This window comes from Acinonyx jubatus, chromosome D2 (genome assembly GCF_027475565.1).
Source record: "Acinonyx jubatus isolate Ajub_Pintada_27869175 chromosome D2, VMU_Ajub_asm_v1.0, whole genome shotgun sequence".
In the NCBI taxonomy this organism is placed as follows: Eukaryota; Metazoa; Chordata; class Mammalia; order Carnivora; family Felidae; genus Acinonyx; species Acinonyx jubatus.
Window position 1 is genome coordinate 12,164,567 of NC_069393.1, and position 24,820 is coordinate 12,189,386.

General features: G+C 42.5%; 1 long non-coding RNA gene across 1 annotated transcript in view; it reads left to right on the forward strand.

Annotated features, from left to right (window-relative positions):
• Nucleotides 1–24,820, forward strand: part of LOC113596508 (uncharacterized) — a 111,215-nt gene that overhangs the window by 37,969 nt on the left and 48,426 nt on the right. The window contains exon 5 of the long non-coding RNA XR_008292413.1: nucleotides 9,417–9,528. This is a non-coding gene — a long non-coding RNA (uncharacterized LOC113596508). The remainder of the gene's footprint in view (nucleotides 1–9,416; nucleotides 9,529–24,820) is intronic.

Below are 24,820 nucleotides of genomic sequence, written 5' to 3' on the forward strand. Positions count from 1 at the left end.
ATGTGTCACTTTTGTTCAGTCTACCTTGAGCTGCACATCTGGTAAATTGACTGATTTCAGTAGCAGGTTTAGATGGATGGAAAGATCAGGCACAGATCCCACCTGGACAAATAAGAGTCAATTCACTTGAAGGACACAGAGGGAAGTCAACACAACTAAAATACATGGTCAGCTTTCCAAAACAGACCCAAGACATGCAGCTTCCTGGTCCCAAATGCCTCCCCAGAGGATGTATACTTGCAGATGATAACACCTGTTTAGTGAGGGTCCTATAAGATGTTCTGGAAGCAGAGAAGTCTCCTCAAGTGCAGTGTCACATACATACACGTACGTACGTACGTATGTACATACATGTACATACGTACGTACATACATACGATGCAAAATGTAATTGCAGGGTGCAGGGTCTCTAGGCATGAACAAAGCCCTCCTCCATCACTCTCACTTTTCCGGTCTAGTACAGGTGGAACTCACCCCTGAGGAAACACAGCAAGGGTCAGTTTTCCAGCCCTTTCCAAGAAGCATTTGGGCAAGTAGTTAGACCAACTATAGGGCTTGGGTTGAATGGGTTTTCATAGCAGCCTGCATTTACCTCTGTAGCGCTTAGCAAAAGTAGACGTTAAGCTCTGTGAGCGCAGGGGTTTTTATGTTTTGTGCATTGCTGTATCTCTAGTGCCCAGGACAATGCCTGACACATGATAAAACCTCAATAAATATTTGTCGATAAATAAATGAATGAGTTAGAGATTATATATCTAATGCCTCTGTCCTTCCCTAGATCATAAACTCCACAAAATGAGGGATCCCTTACCTTGTTCACTTCTGTATCTAACAGTGCACCTAACATAGTACCTTCTTCACAAAAGATGTTGCATAAATTGTTGATAAGTTAGTGAATGTCTGCATGAATGAAATTTGGTAAAACCCATTCAGCTAAGATTGAACTAAAAAATAATTACATATTCTTGTCTCAAGACCCCCTTGAAGGTAAACATCTTGGGCTAAATAATCATTCAGTAATATGTCTTCTCAGCTTCTGGGACAAAACGTTTTGTTTACCTCAACACTTTATCTCAACTGTTTATCTCCGTCTTGCCTTTCCAGAGAAAATGATTTTATCTCTTGGATTATTCCAAAATACGTAGGAATATACATGTTTCCTTTCTGCCTCCTCCTTTTATAGATTAGTGTTGACTTTAAAATTTTTATTGATAGTTTAAAATTTATAATGGAAAGGAAAATACTGACGAGGTCTTTGGCTCTGGTAATAAGTATTACCGATAACTCAAAAAATAAAGCTTTTCTACATTACATCAAAATTCATCTCTTGGAAAATGATACAATATGGTTGACCAGAGATGAGGTAATTTTTCAGTTCATTTGGTTGATGCATATTTCATGATCATAATATTCCTAAAATTAAATCTGGATACATAATAATTTGGAGCACCTTAATGCTGAGCCTTATTACTTGGGTGAGTCCCTTTTTATCAAACTGGAACTGTAAAAGTATTAAATATCATTTATCCTCAAGATGTAACACATCAATGGCTTACTTTCTGTCATTGATTTTCATAATACATCCTGCATGAAAAATATTACCAAAAGTGTTTACCACAAAAGTGAGTGAAACTTGAAGGCAGGGCAAATTAATAGAATTAAAAAGAAAGTACTCAGAGGATGGGAGCCATTGATTCAAAAAGACTAGATAAAGGATTTATAGAAGCATCTTATAATGTTCAATTATTGGATCTTGGTAAAAATTCATTCTGCCTATGTAAAGAAGTGGTTGAAGTATTCACAAAGAAATAGTCTGAGATATGAGTGAAGTTGGAGGTCAATATGGAGGGCAAGAGTATTAAGTCCTCTAGAGGAGAAGTTCAGGGTAGTTTCACAGAGAAGAGCCAGAGTATATTTCATTGTTGTTGAGGACTTCCTCTAAAATAGATTGCATTTATGATCCTATCTCTCACCTCCGAAACATGCCAAAGATATACAGAGCATATATTATGAGTACAAATTTCCAAAGAGTGGGGAGCCTGGGTGGCTCAGTCAGTTAAGCATCCAACTCTTGGTTTGGCTTGGGTGATGATCTCACGGTTCATGAGTTTGAGCCCTGCATCAGGCTCTGCGCTGTTGGTACAGAGCCTGCTTGGGACTCTCTCTCCCTCTCTCTCTGCCCCTCCTCCACGTGCACTCTCTGTTTCTCTCTAAATAAATAAACTTTTGAAAAATTTATAAATTTCAAAAGAGAGGGATACTGCAACCCCTTTAGCAACCTGTAGGTGTATCCGACTTTTCTCTCGTCTTCATTACACTTCTGAAATGTCTTGAATTCCTGTTCTCCTTATCCTTTCATTGCCACGGACCCCATCACCTTCCCCAGAGACTATGCAGGTAGCTTCCTAAATGGTGTCCCTGTACCCAGGTCTTCCTCTCTTCAGTATGTCTTCTATCTTGCTGCTCTTTACATCCCTAAGTAAATAGCAAATCATGCAACCACCTACTTACAAATGTTTTATGGCACACCACTGTTTATTTTCTTAAAGTCCCAAAATGCTTAATTCATCTTTTGATCTGACCCAGCCAACTCTTCCAGCTTCACTCAGTAACCTACGCCGCCCCCCCCTCCCCCTGCCAAGGTTGAAAGAGGCAACATTCCTTAAACACATGACATGTCATGTTGTCAAGGCATTACCACTCCTTCCACCAGAAATGCCCTCCTTCCAACTCCTTCCTCTCTTCTTTGCTTGCAGAGATTTGGCTGTTCTTTCACAGCATCTTAAATGTCATCTCCTCTGTGAAGCTTTCTCAGGTCCCCATCTTCAAAAGGGACCGTTATTTCTTCTTGACAGTGATGACTCTTAGTTTAAATTCTATCAGAGCACTTAGCAGTGTGAATTTAAATGAGAATAAGACTCTGTAACTCTTGGGTTGAATAAGGAATGCAACAGAATCATAGGTTTATTACCTTTTTATGTATGAGGGGAGAAGAAGGACATTATGAAGCTCTTCATGCTTAGCTAAGCTTTCATGCGTAGAAATATTGCAAGCATTTATCCTTTTTAGAAAAGAGAGATCAATTTAAATGTTGTTCCTCGAGTAAGAAATTATTACAGAAGCCAGGCAGTCAGAATGACAGAATTCTAGTAATTATAAGGTTCTTTTCACAGGATATAGCAATACACTCAGCAGTCCAGGTGTCTTTGAAAGACTTTTCTGTTAAAACAAAGAAGATTAGAATAAGATTACATAGTTTTTATGCAAGTCTTCACATTGGGTAAGAGACTAAGAGTGATAATTTTGTGAATGGCCTGAATTCTCTACTTTATCACAACTGGCTTTACAGTATGGAATGATATATGTTCTTCTGCACATCTAAGGGAATATTTTCTTCTCTTTCTGAGATCGTTTATTTTATTTTAAGACTTATTTTTATTATATTTTATTTTTATTTATTTTTAGAGAGAAAAAGAGAAAGTGCATGCATGTGCAAGCGAGCTGGGGGTGGGGCAGAGGAGAGGGAGAGAGAGCATCCCAAGTAGGTCCTGCGCTGTTAGCGCAGAGCCCGACGTGGGACTCTATCTCACAACCGTGAGATCATGACCTGAGCTGAAATCAAGAGTCGAATGCTTAACTAACTGAGCCACCCAGGTGCCCCTCTTTCTGAGATTCTTATCACAAGAGGCATTCTCAAAGCTATTTGATTAGAGAATAGAGTATGCTTGAGAGTCTTAAACTTTACAGTATGGCAAAGAAAAGAGCAGGGCAGATGTTTGACAAATGGAATATAATGTTTGACAAATGGAACATCTGTTCCCTATGGAGTTAGAACTCAGTAAAGATTTGTCCTTAACATTGTTTAACCTTGTACTTCCATCCCTAGCATAAAGAGGCTGTTTGAATATTTGAATTGACTGAAATGTACCCTTGTTTGTCAAAGGGGAAGGAAAATATAATCATCCTGTTATTCAAGTCTCCAATGCAGTACATGATTTACAGAGAGCAGTTCAAACACTGATCCAAAGTGAGTATCTAGCACATTTTCCTAAGATTTGCCAGGAACTCAGGGAACAGAACTGAAGAGACTTCATTCTAACTCTGTTAATGTTTTCCTCTTAGTTCAGCAGGATTTATCATGTTCAAGAAGATGCTAGATTAAAGAGTAAAAAGCGGCCAATCTATGCATTTAGATTTCTTTTTTCCTTTGTGAACACTGCCTTTCTTTGGCACCCACATATACCCACTGAGTTCAGGGAACTTGCTTGAGTCTGGAGCCTCCCAATTTAGAATCTTTACCAGCCCAAGGTAGCATCCCAAACCTAAATTCTTTTTATGTATCAGAACTTACTGATTTTTTTCCAGTTTTCCCAGGGTTCTGCCAGCTGACTGCCTAGTATGATCAGTTGAGCAAATGCTGCTGTTTATCTCAGGTAACATTTGCGTTTGTGCTGAGGTCCATTAAATGATTCACATGGGACATGTCAGGATCAGTAGAGACATTTTATGTTGGCGGGGCGAGGGGTGGGGGGAAGCTGTCCTGGGATCCTTAAAATCTCAGCTTCTTAGTCTCCTCTTTAGTCTGGACTTGCTTGAAATTTCCATCAACTCAAGGCCTGAAGAGGAAACATCTTTCCCTTTTCTTAGAATTTCTTTTTGTAGGCATCAGCAGCAATGATGGAGTCCCTGTAATCTTTTTTTCATCAACCACACATAGGTAGCTCATACATCGACTTTCCACTGTAAACACTCCCATGATCAGGCTGTGAAGGGCCTGGTTACCATCAACACTTAGCAAGCTCAACCCAGTCAGCCCCCAGACATCAGCTCAAACAAATAATTTATAGGTGACAAGGCAGCAGGGGAAGTGAATCCAATCTGGAAATTTTCTATTTCCATTGTGAGAACACCCCTGGACAAATAATGTAACAGTACTGTGCACTTACAGGAGGGGGCCGTCTGGTATGAAACTTGATTATCTCAGCAAGTTACACACGAATAGTGCAGATGGATGGATGGTCGTTTAATGATGGCTGAATCCTACCTTCCAAATCATACACAGTCTGCACGGAATGCGGGGGTGAGAGAGGTCCTTCGTTCTCTTCAACCTGCCCTTGAAGGGCAGCTGCTATAGTCTCTGAAGGTCCCTCATTCCCTTCGTACCCTTCCCATCCTCCCTCCCCTCTCTTCACAGCCCCTGAGATCCTTAAAGCTAGTGATTCTCCATGTATACCCTGCGTTAGAATCTCCTAAGGAGTTTTCCAAAGATATGGATACTAGGCTCCACTCCCAGAGGGTCTGATTCATTTGGTCTGGGATGAGGTCTGGGACATGCTTTTTCCCCTCCTCTTTCTCCTTCTCCCTTCTCCTCCTTCTCCTCCTTCTCCTCCTCTCCTCCTCTCCTCCTTCTCCTCCTTTTCCTTCTCCTTCTCTCCCTTCTTCTATTTCTTTTTTTCCCCTTAAAAGTACCCCAGGGCAGTGCACAGTCCAGTTGAGAACAGTCACCTCTTCTATTCCTCTCACCCAGGGTTTCCCTCTTTCTCCAGTGAGCCCTCCAATCACTCGATTCTATCAGGGGCCTCTCTGGGTAGAGTGAGAGTCCTGGAAACTGGGAGTGGGTTTCTCGTTTTAACTAGAACTGTTCTTGCCATTTCTTCTCCTCATTTTTATGCTGGAACAGCCACTCTCTCCTCCACCACTCTGAATTATTTGCTCAAATGTGCCCTTTTATTACTCTTGTTCCGTGCATGTAAGCAATAGCCTTTGTATTTGATCCTGCACCAACTTGACATGCATATTTCTGGGCCAAGAAAACCTGCCTTCATTTAGCCCTTTGTAATTATCCCAGGGATTTCAACAAGGTACCATTGACTTTCTCCTCTATAATTAAGAAATGGAAGGGCCAGCAGCAATGCGAAGTTTGCTTGCTTATATGTTTATACATGCCTGAATTTTAATTACTATCTTTGTAGCCTTTGGATTGGCCCTTCAAATCAGAGTTTAATTTGTAAATGCTTTTCTGATGCTCTCCAGATGTCCCCACTAAGTTGTTGGATCATTCTTTTGGAATCTAAAAAATGGAGGCATTTCCTCAGCTCTAATCTTACCTTTGTGGTCGTTACTGCTGGGTGCTTCCTGCTGCTTTCCTTTGCTGAATTTAACTTAAATCCAAGCTGGGTTTTGTTTTAGCCCTGCCGTCCAAGTCAAACCTGGGCTAATCTGTGGAAGTGGTGTCCTATTGGCTCAAGAAGAGAGTTGCTAGACGCAAGCTGGAAAAACAGGACACTCGTGTTCATTGTGGCCATCAGGAAGAGGCTCCTTTCTATTTGCTTTCTGTCGTAAAGTAATATAGTGCATCTTGGGCCAAAGCTTTAACTTATAATAAAATAAAACCCTCCGAGTTTTACATTTGGAAATCCACAACTGAATCTGCTGGGATAGGTTTTGGGGACAGGTGGTGGAGGAAATCCTGTGGCTGGTCCTAAGTGGCTTTGGGCCAGCTACTTTGCCTCTCTAAGCCTTGGTTTCCTCATCTGTAAAATGGGCTGATATTAGCTCTCTTGCAGGATTGTTGGGACAGATAAGTGAGATAAGGAATACTTGGCATTTAGTAAGATAAGTAAGTAGAAACTAATGTTCTTGTTTATATCCAGAAATAACAACGTGTGAGTTCATAGCAAAAACTTTACAATATATGCACCTGTCCTATACATCAAAGGCATTTTTGCCTAAAAGCACAAAGCTCCAAATACTAAGTACAGTTCTAAAACCCAAGCCGCAAAACAAATGCAAGGGAACATGTCCATATAGCTCTGACCTTTTATCCCTGTCTGGGAGATACCCAATCTCCTTCTCACCTCACGAGTGTGATTTCCTTTCTCTTCAGCCTGGAAAGCTCTTACTCAAGCTGTTCAGGTGGCTGACTTCTCATCTTTTAGGTGTCAGCTTAATGTCACCTCCTGAGACAGGCCCTTCCTGATCACCTCAGCTAAATAGGCTCTCCCTTCCACTAGCCCCTGTTAGAGTGCCTGTTTATTTCCTTCAGGGACACTGTTGCAACCTGTATTGCTTTCCTTGTTTGTTGACTGGTTTGCTATCAGCCTCTCCCACTAAGACCGAGGGCCGTGTCGGTGCTATGGAACATTGAAGAGCCACTCCCTAGGACCAGTCGAATGGCCGATAAATACTTGTTGAAACAATCAACTAATAAACATTGTCCAAGTCCCCCATTTCATAGATGAAGAAGCTGAGGTTAAAACATGATGAATGGCACTGAAATAGTAGGAAAGCCAAACCTCTAAGAGTCATTCGAGGGCCCTTGCCAGGGTGTTAAATCCTGTGTCCCAGATAGTGCCACCATTATATCCATAACCTCTCCCTTTCTCGACTCGTACTCTGCCCGCTTGATCCAGTGCCCTTGGGATCCACTCCAGACTCGTTCTCTGGGTTCCTGCTGGTATACATCAGCCAGATCCTGCAGCTCCTTTGCCTCACATTCCTCTCTTCCCTTAGCAAACCCTGCACGTCTGCATTTGACTCATACTAAAATGTGATCCTAGAATTGGCTGGTGGCCAGGAGAGAAGGGGGCGAATTCTGAGCAGGGCCAGCATTATTTTGTAAGATACTCGATTCATTGGAAGCTTCTGTATAGTTGTCAAGCAAGGAGAAGTTCTTCTGTCTTCCAACAAGGGAGTGGGCCACCTCTGTAGGTCCAGAGGGCTTGGGGAAAACTGGGTGATTAAGGTCCTTGAGTGTCTAACAGGGTCCGTGCTCCATGCCTCACAGCCCCTCTCCTTTCCTGTGGAGCCCCAACCCTGTCAAAGGGATTTGCCCAGGCAGAGGATTCACCTTGTCCGAAGTTCTGCCACTCTTCATGAAGGCTCACCTCTGGTTTCAGGTCCGTCATCCCTCTGGTTGCCAGTGAAGAGGGCCTCTTTGAGAGCTGCCGGTGAGGCCCTTTGACTCCCACATTTGGGTTTCAGTTGGTGCTTGATAAAGCTGCTCCTGTCATCTACACTGCTCAGTACATCAGGAAAGATGTAAAAATCAATGCCAAACAATGTCTTAATCTATCCATTATGTGCCCTTACCAGGAACACTCTGAGCAGTTCTAGGAGAATGCCTCCCCTTGAAAGAATAAAGATCTATGATGTGAAAAATAAAATATTCATCATTCTAAATTTGTTAATGAGAAATGATGAAGAGAGATGTGTACTTAGGGTCTAAGACCTCCTAGACGAATTGAATGAAGATTATAGGCTACAGAGGAGAGCTCCGGAGACGGGGTTTAACAATGAAAGGAATATGAATTGTTTTAGAGATACCATGACTTGAAACTATGGGAAATGTGTCCACCAGAAGACGAGGATGGACACGAATGAAATACGTTGCTTTCAGGATGACAAATGTCCAAGACAGAGAATATCTCCATCCAGAACAAGGAAACTGCTTGACCTGAAGATGGCTTCCTGGAAGACTGGGGGTCCGGGGCCTTTTATCTCAAAGGAGCTGGGAGAAATAGCTCCAGAGTTAGATTAAAGGTAGGTGTCAGGATGAATTAGATGAACTGAAACTGAGAGTCATACCTATAAAACTCCTAAGTGCATATTAATTTTCACCAAGCTAATGTGAAGGATGAGGTAATGTTTGCAATGATCTGTGCTTTACTTGCAACCATGGAATGTGGTACATTGTGTATTCTGGGCTGGACCCTTGAGGCTACGAGGCTAACAACGTTGGGAAGAGGGGAAGGTTGGAGAGAAAGGGACGTGGGAAGTCCTAAAGTTTGGGGATCTTTGGTTACATGCTGGGATGTGCATGAAGTAATGAGCATTGGTGTTAAGAGCATGGAGCTTCACAGGGCCATCAGCACTCAGCACCAGATAGGTGCCCATCGCAAGAGCTCACTGAGGGTTTCCGCCCGGACACAACAGCAGGACAATTGTCATGCTCAGAATAGCTTTCCTTCTGCACTTAAGGGGATCTTTTATGGAAGAAGATTCTGAAGGAGAGGCAAAAGAGAAAAGATTATGTCCTGGATGTTTGGAAGGAGAACTCCAGCCAACATCCCACGAAGCCCTGTGCAATCTCAGTACCACCAGCCTCTACGCCAGTGGTGGAAAGTTACCTAAGGGGTGGGAGCAGCTCAGGCTACTACTTTAAGGTATTATCATCACTATCTCTCTCTTTTTTAAATTTTTAAAAATGTTTTGTTATTTTTTAGGGGGGGAGGGGCAGAGAGAGAGGGACACATGGAATCCAGAGCAGGCTCCAGGCTCTGAGTTGTCAGCACAGAGCCCGACACGAGGCTCAAACCCGTGAGCAGTGAGATCGTGACCTGAGCTGAAGTTGGACGCTCAACCGACTGAGCCGCCCAGGTGCCCCCACCACTATCTTTATTTCCTCTTATCCACAGGCATCCTGGGAAGGACAGTCGTGGCCACCATCCTCCACCTAAGCGAAATGACAAGGGCAATTGGAACTGGCTTTGTGGACAGCCCGTATGCTGGGACTCACCTATGAGAAAGGTAGAGATCTGAGGGCGTGATCGAAATCTGGACAGCTGCGGAGAGAGTACACGAGGAGACACCCCCTTCTGCTTACCAAACCCTAGAATAATGAGACGAAGGGGCATCCCTAGAAGTTTGAAAAAAATGTTTGAGTATATAAAATGAGAGCAGTAAACTTAGAAACTCCTTACTCCAAGTAGTAGTGCAGGCTGGAAATATATAGAAGTCTGTATTTACTTAGACTATGAGGAAAGTGCTGGGAATGAAGTCACGAGGCTTATTGTCTGAACGGGAAGATAAATGTGAAACAATCCCCAAAGTAATTAGCTTAGTTTTGGGAAATCAGAAAAAGTAAATAAATTTAAAAAACATGGTGATAAGAAAGAAAGTCTTTTTAAAATATAGCAACATCCTGAATACGTAAATACTGATTTCTTTATTAAAGGTTTTACTGCCTTCAGTTTTCTCTGCAGTTTCCAGGCTTACCAGAAATAAGATGTGTGTGAACTTTTTAGATTGAAAACATGCTTCAATATAGATTTATCGCTTATCATGTCCCTTTCTTCCCTGAGAATGGTGATTATCAGGCAGGGAATTTAGGACAAAGGAGTCAGAAAATATTTATGAGACTAAGGAACAAAACTCCTATTTCAATTTCAAGGTTTCTTTTAAAAAATTTTTTTTAATTAAATTTTTTTTAATGTTTATTTATTTTTGAGAGGGAGAGACAGAGTATCAGTGGGGGAGAGATAGAGATAGAGGGAGACAGAGAATTGGTGCAGACTCCAGGCTCGGAGCTGTCAGCACAGAGCCTGATGCAGGTCTTGAACTTATGGACTTCGAGATCATGACCTGAGCCAAAGTCAGAGGCTTCCCGGACTGAGCCACCCAAGCACCCCATATATATATGTTGTTTAATTTACTACATCCAAGTGAGTTAACATATAGTGTAATAATGATTTCAGGAGTAGAATTTAGTGATTCATCACCTACATATAACACCCAGTGCTTATCCCAACCAATGCCCTCCTTAATGCCGGTCACCCATTTAGCCCATCACTCCCACCCCACTAACACCCCTCCAGCAACCCTCAGTTTGATCTCTGTATTTAAGAGTCTCATGGGGTGCTTGGGTGGCTCAGTTGGTTGAGCGTCCATCTTCTGCTTAGGTCATTATCTCATGGTTAGTGAGTTTGAGGCCTGCATCAGGCTCCATGCTGTCAGCACAGAACCCACTTTGGATCTTCTGTCCCTCTCTATCTCTCTGCCCCTCCCTCACTCATTCTCTCTCTCTCTCTCCTGCCCCTCTCAAAAATAAATAAACATTAAAAGAGTCTCTTAGGGTTTGCTTCCCTCTCTGTTTTTATCTTACTTTTGCTCCCTTTCCCCTATGTTCATTTGTTTTGCTTCGTAAGTTCCACATATGAGTGAAATCATACGATACTTGTCTTTCTCTGCCGGACTTATTTCACTTAGCATAATATCCTCTAGTTCCATCCACATTGTGGCAAATGGCAAGATTTCATTCTTTTTGATGCCGAGTAATACTCCATTGTGTGTGTGTATGCCACATCTTCTTCATTCAGCAGTTGATGGACATTTGGGCTCTTTCCATACTTCGGCTAATGTTGATAGTGATGCTATAAACACTGGGGTGCATGTGCCCCTTCGACTCAGCATTTTTGTATCCTTTAGATAAATCCCTAGTGATGCAATTGCTGGGTGATAGGGTAGTTTCCATTTTTAATTTTTTGAGGAACCTCTATTCTATTTTCCAGAGGGGCTGCACCATTTTTCATTCCCACCAACAGTGCAAAAGTGTTCCTTTCTCCACATCCTTGGAAACATCTGTTTTTTCTAAGGTGTTAATTTTAGCCATTCTGACAGGTATGAGGTGTTATTTCATTTTGTTTTGGATTTGTATTTCCCAGATGATGAACAATGTTGAGCATCTTTTCATGTATCTGTTAGCCATCTGGATGTCTTCTTTGGAGAAGTGTCTATTCATGTTTTTTGCCCATTTCTTCACTGGATTATTCCTTTTTTTGGTGTTGAGTTTGATACTAACCCTTTATCTGATATGTCATTTGCAAATATCTTCTCCCATTCTGTTGGTTGCCTTTTAGTTTTGCTGATTGTTCCCTTTTCTGTGCAGAAGATTTTTATCTTGATGAGGTCCCAATAGTTCATTTTTGCTTTTGTTTCTCTTGCCTCTGGAAACATGTCAAGTAAGAAGTTGCTGCGGCTGAGGTCAAAGAGGTTGTTGCCTGTTTTCTCCTCTAGAATTTTGATGGTTTTCTGTCTGACATTTAGGTCTTTCATCCATTTTGAGGTTATTTTTGTGTATGGTGTAAGAAAGTGGTCCAGATTCATTCTTCTGCATGTCTCTGTCCAATTTTCCCAATACCACTTGCTGTGGAGACTTTTTTCCATCAGATATTCTTTCCTGCTTTGTCAAAGATTAGTTGGCCATACATTTACGGGTCCATTTCTGGGTTCTCTATTCTGTTCCATTGATCTGAGTATCTGTTTTAGTGCCAGTACCATACTGTCTTGATGATTACAGCTTTGTAATACATCCTGAAGCCCGGAATTATGATGCCTCCCACTTTGGTTTTCTTTTTTAGGATTGCATCGGCTATTCGGGGTCTTTTCTGGTTCCATACACATTTTAGGATTGTTTGTGCTAGCTCTGTGAAGAATGCTGGTGTTATTTTGATAGGGATTGCATTGAATAGTTACATTGCTTTGGGTAGTATTGACTTTTTTTTTTTTTTGAGAGGGAGGGCAGAAGTGAGTGAGGGGAGAGAGAGAGACAGAGAGAGACAGAGAGAGACAGAGAGAATCCCATGAGGGGCAGAGGGAAAGAAAAAGATGGAGAAAGAGAGAAGTGGGGCTCCAGCTCACCCGATACAGGGCTCAAACTCACAAACTGTGAGATCATGACCTGAGCCAAAGTCAGATGCTTAACCAACTGAGCCACCCAGGTGCCCCTATTATCAACATTTTAACAATATTTATTCTTCCAATCCATGAGCATGGGATGTTTTTACATTTCTTTGTGTCCTCTTCAGTTTTTTTTCATAAGATTTCTATAGTTTTCAATGTATAGATATTTTACCTCTTTGGTTGGGTTTATTCCTAGGTATTTTATGGTTTTTGGTGCAGTTGAAAATGGGATCGATTCCTTGATTTCCCTTTCTACTGCTTCATTATTAGTGTATAGAAATGCAACTGACTTCTGTACATTGAATTATATCCTGTGACTTTGCTGAATTCATGGATCCGTTCTAGTAGTTTTTTGCCAGAGTTGTTTGGTTTTCCATGTGCAGTATCATGTTGTCTGCGAAGAGTAGAAGTCTGACTTCCTCCTTGCCTATTTGGATGCCTTTTATTTCTTGTGGTTTTTTTTTTCAATATATGAAATTTATTGTCAAATTGGTTTCCATACAACACCCAGTGCTCATCCCAAAAGGTGCCCTCCTCGATACACATCACCCACCCTCCCCTCCCTCCCACCCCCCATCAACCCTCAGTTTGTTCTCAGTTTTTAAGAGTCTCTTGGATGCCTTTTATTTCTTTGTGTTGTCTGATTGCTGAGGCTAGGATTTCCAATACTATGTTGAATAATAGTGGTGAGAGTGGATATCCCTGTCTTGTTCCTGACCTTAGGGGGAAAGCTCTCAGTTTTTCCCCATTGAGGATGATATTAGCGGTGGGTCTTTTGTATATATATGGCCGTTATGATCTTGAGGTATGATCCTTCTATCTCTACTTTCCCGAGTTTTTTTTTTATCAAGAAAGGATGCTGTATTTTGTCAAATGCTTTTTCTGCATCTATTGAGAGGATTACATGGTTTTTATTCTTTCTTTTATTAATGTGGTATATCACGTTGATTGAATTTGCAGATACTGAACCAACCCTGCATCCCAGGAATAAATTCCACTTGATCGTGGTGGAATTATTTTAACATAGTGTTGGATCCGGTTGGCTAGTATCTTGTTGAGAATTTTTGCATCCATGTTCATCAGGGAAACTGGTCTTTAGTCCTCCTTTTTTAGTGGGGTCTTTGGTTTTGGAATCAAGGTAAATGCTGGCCTCGTAGAATGAGTTTGAAAGTTTTCCTTCCATTTCCATTTTTGGAACAGCTTCAAAAGAATAGGTGTTAACTCTTCTTTATATGTTTGGTAGAATTCCCCTGGAAAGCCATCCGGCCCTGGACTCTGGTTTGTTGGGATCAAGGCTTCATTATAAGCGTTTAAACACAGTTAATGATGAGTTAACGCTGTCTATAAAACCAAAGATGCTGCTTACTTGGCTAGACCCAATCAATATATGTTTACTGTTCTTTTAGCTTTGCTTCATGTACACAGGCACTTTATTTCTTACAAGAAATCAATGTCTGGAACCAAAAAAATAACTGTGAAATGGTTTTATTTAAATCAGCCTTTTCTTGTTATTGAACATTTCATATGAATAAATTAATCTTTATGCACACGATGATGACCTATCTGAAATAGCTTCCCAATTCTTTAAAATGTCAAAGGCATTTCCTGGCATAAAAAATACTAAAGGCATTTTGCTATCACATGGTTTATTAGTAGACTGGGAAAATCAATCTTATCCTAAGCAAAAGCAGAAGTATTATTAGCTGAATCAAGAAAAGTGAGACATTTTGCCCGTGAACTCTTTTTCTTCCAATAATATATCTATTTTGGGAAATCATAAGACTGGAGCAAGACAAAAATGTGGGAGGATATTAGGCTTCTCTAACTAGCTATTGTTAAGTACTAGGAAATGAATGTAGCTTTTATCTGTGACTTTTTCAAGATCCATATGAAAAGAAAGTAATATGTGAAATAAAAAAGCTATGCCCATTATTAATAGCAACCGTCTGTCTTACAGAGAGTGACTAGGAGTGTCACTCATGGCAGTTAGTTAGGGGAGAGACCGGATGTACCTGGTTCCCCCTCCAGCGCTCACTTCCTGTTCTCGCTCTAAACCGCACGCAGTGTGCAGCGCACCACCTGCGGACGCCCCAAAGGTTCTGCTGGGAGCCCAAGAAACCCTTCACTTTAAAATGTGAAAAATTTAAGGGGCGCCTGGGTGGCTCTGTCAGTTAAGCCTACGACTTCGGCTCAGGTGATGATCTCGCGGTCTGTGGGTTCGAGCCCCACGCTGGGCGCTGTGCTGACAACTCGGAGCCTGGAGCCTGTTTCAGATTCTGTGTCTCCCTTTCTCTCTGCCCCTCCCCCACTCACACTCTGTCTCTCTCTCTTTCCCCGTGTCTCTCTCTCTCTCTCTCTCTCTCTCTCTCTCAAAAATAAGTAAACGTTTTAAAAAATGTGGAAAACTTAAGGGCTGATGCCCCCAATTTGCCACTCACCCTCAAACTTGCTTCGTCTCTAGTTCTAGGATAAATGAGTTTATTTTGAACCTTAATTAGCTAGGACGGAAGGCCTTCTGTTTTTGTTTTCTCACGCTGAGCATATTTACCAAGTTTCTTATGTTGGAGAGCCTGACCCTATTGCATACTGCCTTTCTGTCCCAGCAAAAGAACTTTTCCATTGTGGAGGGAGCTGTCGTGCCACATTTCATACAGCGTCGGGGACAATTCTGAGCGACTGGGATTTGTTTCCGTAGGTGTTCGGCTTTGTGTGTGTGCTTGCTTGCGTGCACGTAGAAAACAGAAAATCTAGATTCAAAGAAAAGCGCTGACAGTGTTTAAAGTGCCTCTTTCTGAGGACTGAGACTGCCTTCAGTATGTTCCTCTTTATTTTCTGGAGGTTTTGCAGTAAGCATACCGTACTTCATGGTGAGGGGGAAAGAAAGCTATTGCCCTCAAAATGACTGAGCATTTTGTATGAGCACAGTACTGTACTAAGTAATCTGGGAAGTAAAAAGAACAGACTTCCTTCCACTTAAAGCCTTTAACAAGACATAAATCAGTTGATTTATGTGATTATGTGATTATGTGATCGTCTTTTTATTGCCTGTTCCGTGTCAGATAACTCATTTTACTTCATGCACTCTATTCTCCCTTAATCCAGTCATACAGAAAATGTGTAAGTTCACTTGATGGTACATTATTATTCAGTAATTTCAGATGATGTTGGTGACAAACATGGCGATACATATTTTACAGTAGCAGATCACAAACACAAGATAAACACGGGCGAGAAAAAGGTATGCATAACACAGAAAGCAGTCTAGATAGTGATAATCGTTTCCTACCTTTTAAATTGACTATTAAGAGCATGTATCCTTCTCATAATGAGAGAAAAATTAACTTTTAATGATTTTAATAAATTGATCACCCAAGAACAATTTTGTCCTAGCTTTGGGGCACTGGTACACAGTGTAATGGACATTTAGTGAAAAGGGAGACCAGGGGCGCCTGGGTGGCTCAGTTGGTTGAGTGTCTGACCCTTGATTTCACTCAGGTCACGATCAGGGTTGTGGGATTGAGCCCCCAGTCGGGCTCCATACTCACTGTGGATAATAAATAATTTTATTTCTCTAAAATAAAATTTAAAAAATTAAAAAAAATAAAAGAGAAACCTGTGTGAGACAGTGAAGCCATAAGAGGCTTCAAAAAGCAACATAGGAGCGCCTGGGTGGCGCAGTCGGTTGAGCGGCCGACTTCGACTCAGGCCCCGATCTCGCGGTCCGTGAGTTCGAGCCCCACGTCAGGCTCTGGGCTGACGGCTCAGAGCCTGGAGCCTGTTTCAGATTCTGTGTCTCCCTCTCTCTGACCCTCCCCCGTTCATGCTCTGTCTCTCTCTGTCTCAAAAATAAACGTTAAAAAAAAATTAAAAAAAAAAAAAAAAGCAACATAGGGTGCGGTCCCTGGGTGGCTTAGTTGGTTAAGCGTCGACTTGGTTAAGCATCTGACTTCAACTTAAGTCATGATCTCAGGGCTTGTGAGTTCAAGCCCCGCATCAGGCTCTGTGAGCTAGGAGCCTGGAGCCTGTTTCAGATTCTGTGTCTCCCTTTCTCTCTGCCCCTCCCCCACTCACACTGTCTCTCTCTCTCTGTCTCTCTCTCTCAAAAATAAATAAACATTAAAATAAAAATTACACTGGGGAGTGTTATGCTAAGTGAAATAAGTCATACAGAGAAAGACAGATACCATATGTTTTCACTCTTATGTGGATCCTGAGAAACTTAACAGAAGACCATGGGGGAGGGGAAGGAAAAAAAAAGTTAGAGAGGGAGGGAGCCACACCATAAGAGACTCTTAAAAACTGAGTATAGACTGAGGGTTGATGGGGGGTGGGAGGGCGGGGAAAGGTGATGGGCATTGAGGAGGGCACCTGTTGGGATGAGCACTGGGTGTTGTATGGAGAACAGTTTGACAATAAATTTCATTAAAAAATAATAATTAAAAAAAAATAAATAAAAAAAATTTAAAAAGCAACATAGGGCTCCCTGAGTACTTCAGAGGAAGTGTGAGATTCCAGAAGGATACGGAGAGAGGACATCCTAGAAAGAGCTTGCACAACAGCAATTAGACCTGGGCCGTCTGTGAAATAGGGTAATAGCAACTTGCGCATACAGTGGCTGTTTGGATTAAGCAAGGTGGTACGCCCATCGTCATCTGGGCAAGAGACACTCAGGAAATATTAGCTAGCATGATGATGGTGACAGTGAGGAGAGAGAGGAGAGGGACTCGAGAGAGAGTCCAAAAGAATGAACGGCAAACCTGGTGACAGTCTGCTTCCTTGAATGGAAATAAGAATGCCAAATCGTTGGAGAACAGGAAGCTGGAGGCACCGTAAGGATGTCCTGAAGGAAAGGGACGGAGCAGCAAGAAACTGAAAGCAGTTTCATCCCCAGGACGGAAGGCCATCGGGACTGCTCGTTCTCTCCAGGACTTCGTACGGGTGCCAGGCCTGGGGGTAAGAATGTTTCATCTGGCGCCGGATGTAGTCGTGACCTGGTATGGAATGCAGGTGGATGACTGTGCAGATGCCAAATACTATGTCGTGTGTGCTTGCTCTTGTTAGACAATTTGCAAAAATAAAAGAGGCTTGAACCAGGGGACTGATGCTTCAGCTCCTGGAGAGACTTGGCCCCCTGCTTTTCCAGTTTCTTTTTTTTAATTTTCTTTTTTCTTTTTTAAAATTACATCCAAGTTAGTTAGCATGTAGGGCAATAATGATTTCAGGAGTAGATTCCTTAGTGCCCCTTCCCCATTTAGCCCATCCCCCCTCCCACAAGCCCTCCCGTAACCCTCAGTTTGTTCTCCATATTTATGAGTCTCTTCTCTTTTTCCCCCTCCCTGTTTTTATATTATTTTTGTTGCTCTTCCGTTATGTTCATCTGTTTTGTCTCTTGAAATCCTCATATGAGTGAAGTCATATGATTTTTGTCTTTCTCTGACTAATTTCACTTAGCATAATACCCTCCAGTTCCATCCACAGCTTTTACAGTTCTAACCGCACCTTTGGGACCTGTCTCTCTACACCAAATAGACCTTTGTTGTTTCTTCTCTCAGATATCAGAAGGAAGGTGCCCGAGCCAGAACCGTAGCTGGTGTGCAGGGAAAGTAATGGGTCAAGTTTAGGACATTTGGTATCAAAATTTTAATGGGATATTTATCAAATAGTAGTAAATAACTATGAAATCTTGTGGGGGTGCCTGGACCACAGGGTTAGATCTGGGAATGGTCTGCACAAAAGCAAGCATTGGTTTTGGTTGCCTTGAGCCTTGGTGTGATTTAAGGTAGGAGAGGGGACGAGAAGCCAGCTCAGGAGGCAGAGGGAGAGTGGTCAGCGGGATGGAGAATACAGCAAGATGGAGCCGGCACCAGGGACACAGAGGAGGCAAGATGGTCTCTAATGTCCTCCACTGTTCAGGCAGAGGAGTCCGGGGGGAGTTGAGTCGATGTGAGAGAAGCCACCAGCCGGACACTAATTGTGCCACCACCACGTCCTGCCACCCCTATTCTTGCATCCAGTTGCAGGACCCGGGGATGGAACCTCTGTTCACTTTGCTGGTCTGCTCAAAGGGATGCCCTGACTGTGAACTTGATCGCTGAAGGCCATATGCTGGGGGCCATTACATTACTTACCCCTGAAGCACTGTATGTAGGTCAGCAGTTAGATTCGAGAGAAGAAGTTCAGAGTCACTTAGGCAAGAGGCCTCGCGAGTCAACCGAATACGAATGAGGGAAACGTAGAGCTCAATTCTCAAAGAAGCAAACGGAAGCCTCCATCCAGGTCTTTTCCCTTTCCACTGCTTTGTCGTTTAGGGATTGAGAAGCTGAGTTGGGTAAAAGGTTGCGTAGAAAATGAAAAAGGAAGCTAGAGACGTGGTGGAGAGACAGGATCTTCTATGGCCCCCAAAGCCCAGCCGTGGTACCGTTTTTCAGGCACTTTCCCTGTCCCAGACACTCTGCTGACTTTTCACACACGAACTGATGTGACCCTCACAGAAGCCCTGAGGCGGTAGTCTCATCAGCCTAACCGCTGCTGAGGAGACAGGTGAGGGGCCCAGCAGCTTGCTCAAGGTCTCCTAACGGGAGCAGCCCAGGCAGCACGTGTGTCGGGGGGGTCCTGCCGCATACAGTGGCTCTCTCACTGTGCCTCACCGCCTCTCGGTGCCGTGGCCTCAAAACCACCTCAAAAGGACACCACCTGCCTCCTGGGAAGCGGAGAATGATCCACAAGATGGCTGCCACCAAAAAGTATGAAAGTTAAAAATTAGCCAGAAGTAAGAGGAATAAACTACTGACACAGTAGTGGATTACTCTCAAAAGTATTATGCTAAATGACATATCTGATAGAAGGTTAGTATCCCAAACATATAAACCACGGATCAAACTCAATACCCGCAAGAGGAATAATCCAATTAAGAAATGGACAGAAGGCATGAGTAGGCATTTCTCCAAGGAAGACATACAGATGGCCAACAGACCCATGAAAAGATGTTCAAAATCACTCATCAGGGAAATACAGATCAAGACCACACGGAGATATCACCTCACACCTGTCAGAGTGGCTAAAATCCACAACTCAAGAGACAACGGGTGTTGGCAAGGACACGGAGAAAGGGGAACTGCCATGCCCTGGTGGTAGGAATGCAGACTGGTGCAGCCACTGTGGAAAGCAGTATGGAGGCTCCTGAAAAAATTAAAAATAGAATTACCTTATGATCCAGTAATTGCACTGTTAGGTGTTTGCTCCCCAAATACAAAAATACTAATTCAAAGGGATACGTGCACCCTGATGTTTATAGCAGCATTATCTGCCATAGCCAAGATATGGAAATGGCCCAAGTGTCCACTGACTGATGAATGGATAAAGAAGAAATTACCTATACAATGGAATATTACTTGGCCATGAAAAGAATGAAATCTTGCTATTTCTGGCGATGTGGATGGAGCAGGAGAGTATTATGCTAAGTGAAATGAATCAGTCAGAGAAAGACAAATACCACAGGATTTCACTCCCGTGGAATTTAAGAAACAAAACAAACAAGCATAAGGGGAAAAAAGCGAGAAGGAAGCCAAGAAACAAACGCTTAACTATAGAGAATAAGCTGATGGTCACCAGAGGGCAGGGGGTGGGGTGCTGATTTGCTGTAACGAGCACCGGGTGATGTATGGAAGTGTCGAATCACTGTTTGTATACCTGAAACTAATATTACACTGTATGTTAACTAGCTGGAATTTAAATTAAACAAATTTTTTTAAGTATTATGCTAAGTGAAAGAAGCCAGACACAGAAGACGTCACATAGGATCCCATTTGTGTAAATTCTTGAAAGGCAAAGTCTAGAAAAAGCAAGACGATAATGACAGAAAGCAGGATCGCTGGTTGCCTGGGGCTGGGAGGGGACTAGGGAACCAACTTTTTAAAAAGAAAGAACTTTTTATCATGATGGAAAATTCTACATCATGGGTGTGGCGGGGGTAACTCGACTTTGTCAAAGCCCATGCAATTGTGCAGCTGAAATGGGTGAATTTTATTGTGTTAAGATATGTGTCAATCAAATGCACCACAAGAAGTTCCATTTCTTTTCGTGAATGTTCTCAAAGAAGTGTTACCTTTAAGTTTTGTGTTTATTAGTGTTGTCTGTTTCAGTAAAGAAGAATGTTTTTGCAATGGAGAATTATAATTTGGAAACTACAGTGGTGCTTCTGGGGGCAATTTACAATCAAAAGTGATCAAGTGAACACAGCAAGAGCAGACTAACTGCACACAAATGTAACTGTCTACGGTCTCCTGGTGGCAGCAATGTAAGATTTCACTCGATGAATTCATTCAGCAAATGTTCATTGTGTCGAACAATTTAAAGCTGCCATTTTTGTAGGTCAAACCTGGTCATCTGTTAGCAATTCCAAATGGTTCAGTCTAATAGAAAGCACCTTCTGTGTGCTCAGGTAATATCCTGGGAGCTGCGCGGGATATAGTGTTACGTGAGAAGGACCAAAGTCCCAGCCTTGCATTCTTGCTTGCATTTCTGGTCGCCCAAGACATGAATGAGCAGAGAGACAAGATAACAAAATCATTCCAAACTGTGATAGGAAAGAAGTAGGACGAAATGATTGGCCCTCACTTGGGGTGAGGTGAAGCCCACTTTGGAAAAGATCAGAAAAGCTGAGATCATGACATGGAACGTCAGGGGAAGGTCGGTTTAGGTAAAAGGAACAGCAAGGTGAGCGACCTTAAGGTGGGGTGGACGCACACGGGGGCTGGGCTGAGTGAGGAGTTGTTATTACAGTAGTTCAGAAAAGGAAGCAGAAGTGAATCCTGTAGGGCCTCGAGGGCTTGGAGAAGGAGGATGGGTTCTACTCAGATTTGGGGAAAGTCACGGACGGACAGCCTTTTACTAAAAGGGCTAAGGTGATGCAGTTTGTGTTTTAAAATAGAGCTTTGTGGGCAAAGGAAATAAACATGCCATACCTCGATTGTGGTGGTTACAGGACTGTCTACATTTGTCGCAAGTCACTGAATTGTAAACCATAAAAGGTGAATTAATTGGTGAGCTTTACTCCATGTCGATTACACCTTCATAAACCTAACCCCCCAAAATAAGACAACTCTGAGCTTAAGCACTAAGAATGGTTTCTCTGGAAAATGTTTATGGGAGGGGTTTTGGGTTTGGGATTGTTTGTTTTTGGTGACATTGTTTCTTGATCACCTTGCCTCCTTAAACTCTGCGCATGTATGATTTTTAGTAGAAGATCACATTTAGAAAAGAGAACTCTGGATACTGGATGGAGAAAAGATAATAAGACAGAGTCAAAGATCATAGACACACAGGGAGGCCGTTGAGGGGACTGTGGCAAGAGATCATCGTGGCTGAGCCTGGGGTGGTGATGGTGAAAGCAGGCGATGGAGAGAGCATAAACCGTCTAGTTCCGCTGGATTGGACGTGGGCAGAGGGAATAAGGAAATGGAAACGGAGGACGACTTTTAGGGTGGGGATGTCAGCATGGATGAGGCAGGGTTGGCAAGAAGGAGCCGTTCAATCAAGGTTTTTGGACTTTTAAATATTTTGAAATGCCTATTGTTTATCTGAGTGGAGGTGTGAAGAAGGCACTTGGCCATATGAGCCCGCAGCAGAGGGAAGAGAGGACAGGGCTCGGGCTCATTAGTGCCCCGTGGTATCTCCCGCCCTGGGCCTGGTCGAGGTCAAAGGACAAGGGAAAGGCTGGAAATAGAGCAAAGCAGAGGCCCCTGGAGCACTCCAGATTTGGAGCTTGGGTAGCAAGGCAGAGACAGCTGGGCAAGGGAGCACCACATGGCCCGCTCCCAAGAAGGGTGTATATTTAACCCTTTGAGTGTTGAATGTGTGCATCTGTGCAGGCTGCCACACAAAACACCAGAGACCGGGGGGGCTTAAACAACAGACACTTCTGTCCTCAGAGTTTGAAGGCTGGGATTCTCAGATCAGGGTGCCAGTGTGGTAGGTTCCTGGTGAGATCTTTCTTCCTGGCTTGCAGATGGCTGCCTTCTTCCTGTGTCCTCCCATGGTGCAGAGAGACAGGCAGACAGGGAGAGAGACACAGAGAGAGAATGAAGAGTAAGTGAGAGATTTCTCCCTCTTATGAGGCCAAAGTCCTCTCAGATTAGGGCCCTGCTCTTATGAGCTCATTTAACCTTAATTATCTCTCAAGGACCTTACCTCCAGGTACAGTCACAGTGGAGGTTAGGGCTTCAATATATGAACCGGGGGAGGAGACACAGTTCAGTCCACAGAGACCTGTACGTGGACATCATGGTGACCTAGAGTACAAACCATGACCACAGTCTTGTCACGTGGCCAAACTGCAAAATGATGACCTCACTGTGAGCCTCCAGCTATTGCAACAGTGCAGTGGCCCATCATCCAAAGCCTCCCCGCCCTCCACAGCATGCTTGTGATAAGTGAGGACACTAATAACAACAACAACATTGATGATGACATTTGTTGTTTGACCACTGTGTGTCTGGTACTGTTGTCATAAGCACTTTGGCATTGAGTAGCTCAGCCTATCCTCACAACAAGCCTTTGAGGTAGATATTTTATTTACAGCCAAGGGGGCACAGGCCCCAAGAAGTTAAATAACTTGCTCAAGGTCACAATGTTAATAAGTGGCAGGAAAGGGCTCCACGTCCTGCCGCCTGGCTTTAACCGTCTGGGCTATTAACCACTGTTCTAGCTCTGACTTTAAGGGTCCGCTTAACATTCTTAGATTCCATGGAGTCACTGGGGCTGGGTTTAGCAAGTATCTTCTCGTGTTCAGTTCTGTCATCTCTGAGAGTTCAACATGTGGCAAAATTCAGATCAAAGAAGTCACTGGGCATTTTGATGTCAGAAACCACAAGGCCATTAAATTTCATGGGGGATATATTAGTGTCCTAGGGCTTCTGTAATAAAGTCCCTGAAACTGGATGGTTGGGAGTCTGAACTCAAGGTGTCAGCAGACGCACATTCCCTCTGAAATCTGTAGGAGAATCCTTCCTATCTTCTTAGCGTCTGGTAATTTGCCAACAACCCACATTGGCCACTTAGCCAACACTGACACAGAGTACACGTGTAAGAAGGTGTTTCTTGACTTGTGGCTACGCAACTCCAGTCTCTGCCTTTATTGTCACATGGCAGTCTTCACATGATGCCTTCATATAAGGACATCAATCATACTGAATTAAGAGCCCACCCTTCTCCAGAATGACCTCATCCTTTTTATTGAGATAGAATTGACATATAACATCATATTAGTTTCAGGTATACAACATGATCAAATATTTGAATATGCTGAGAAATGATCACCATGACAGATCCGGTTAACATCCATACCATACATGGTTATGATCTTTTTCCCCTTATGATGAGAACCCTTAAGATTTGCCTTCTCAGCAACTTTCAAATATACAATACAGTCTTATTAACTATAATCACCAGCATGGTGATTACATCCCCGTGACTTATTTATTTTATAACTGGAAGTTATACCTTTTGACCCCTTTCACCCATTTCACCCATCCCCCATTCCATTGCCTCTGGTGACCCACCAATCTGTTCTCTGTATCAGTTCAGGTTTATTTGTTTTTTTATTTTTCAGATTACACATATAAGTGAGATCATACATACATATACATATACATGTACATATACCTGTAAATATTTTCCTTATCCATTTCCTTTCCACATTTCACATCTTCTTTATCCATTCGCCCATCAGTGGACACTTAGCTTGCTTCAATACTTGAGCTGTTATGAATTGCTGGATCATATAGTAGTTCTATTTTTCTTTCTCTGAGGAGCCTCTGTACTATATTCCATAGTGGCTGCACCAATTTACATTCCCACCAGCAAGACACAAATGTTCCCTTTTCTCCACATCCTCATCAACATTTGTTATTTCTAGTCCTTTTGATAATAGTCATTCTAATAGGTACCAGGTGATACATCATCGTGGTGTCAATTTGTATTTTCCTGATGATTAGTGAAGTTGAACACCTTTTCTTGTATGTGTTAGCCATCTGCATGTCTTCTTTGGAAAAAATGTTTATTCAGATCCTCTGCCCATTTTTAAGTTGGATTGTTTGGGTTTTTTTTTTTTTTTTGCTATTGAATTGTATGAATCCTTTATATATTTTATAAATTAACCCCTTATCAGATATGTGATTTGCAAATATTTTCTCCCATGAGGTTGTTGCCTTCTCATTTTGTTGGTGGTCTTCTTTGCTGTGCAGAAGCTTTTTAGTTTAATATAGTTCCACTTGTTTATTTTTGCTTTTGTTCCTTTGCTTTTAATGTCAGAGCCAAAAAATCATCGCCAAAATTGACACCAAGGAGTTTTACCATCTATGTT